This window comes from Gymnogyps californianus, chromosome Z (genome assembly GCF_018139145.2).
Source record: "Gymnogyps californianus isolate 813 chromosome Z, ASM1813914v2, whole genome shotgun sequence".
Lineage (NCBI taxonomy): Eukaryota > Metazoa > Chordata > Aves > Accipitriformes > Cathartidae > Gymnogyps > Gymnogyps californianus.
Genome location: NC_059500.1, coordinates 54892769 through 54893657, shown reverse-complemented (window position 1 = coordinate 54893657; position 889 = coordinate 54892769).

Sequence of the window (889 nt, the reverse complement as noted above, 5' to 3'; positions counted from 1 at the left end):
GCAACAAACAGCATTACTGGGCCACCGTGCCTCCCTTGCTAACGATGTGAGGAAAAGACAGCCTGCGCTTCCCTGAACACCGGTTAACACACTTGATGGAGTTCAACCCTTCTCAGCAGCGGTCGCCCGTCCCTAGGTGGCCGGTGCGGGACCAGAAGAGGTCACCCACAGGCCGGTCAGCACGGAGGCTCAGTTAGGCAAGACCGCGGTTCACCGGGCCTGGCCGACCGGGGCCCCGGCCCCGCTCCCCAGGGATCCCCAGACCAGGCCCAGTGACAGCGCCCGGGAGGACGCGGCCCGCAGCCGGGCGCGGGGGCCCGCGAGGTACGGGTGCTCCGCGGGAAACCGCCCCTGCCCCTGCCACCGCCGCCCCGCGACTCCCACCGCGTACCGCTGGCCCCGCCGCTCGCCTCACACGTGCCGCCCCGCCCGCGCTTTGCGGCCCCCTCCGGCGGGCGCGGCTCCCCATTGGCCCGCCTGGCCACTGCCGCGCGACAGTGCCGAAGCAGCGTACCGTAAAGCGCCGGGCGGCAGGCGGCGGGCGCCACGCTTTTACCCCAATGTCCTCTCTCCGGCCCTGGGCGGCGGGTGCCGTGCCGTAGAGGGGCGAAGTCACCTCCATCCACCTCGGGATCCTCCGTAGCAGTTCCCGTTTGTGTAGAGTCACCCCGGAGCCCTGGAAAGGGCGACCTGCTGTGAGGAAAGGCCCCGTCCCCGTCCCCTTCCCCATGCTCCTGTCTTTGCCTTCTGCCTGCCCCTCCGCCGGCCCTGCAGCTAGGCCAGCAGGCCTGCCGCCATCTTCTCGAGCGCAGCCTGCCCTGTGCCCAGCATAAATAAGATCCTGGCTTAAAAATAAGGTAACGTAGCACAGTACAGATTAAGTAGCGAT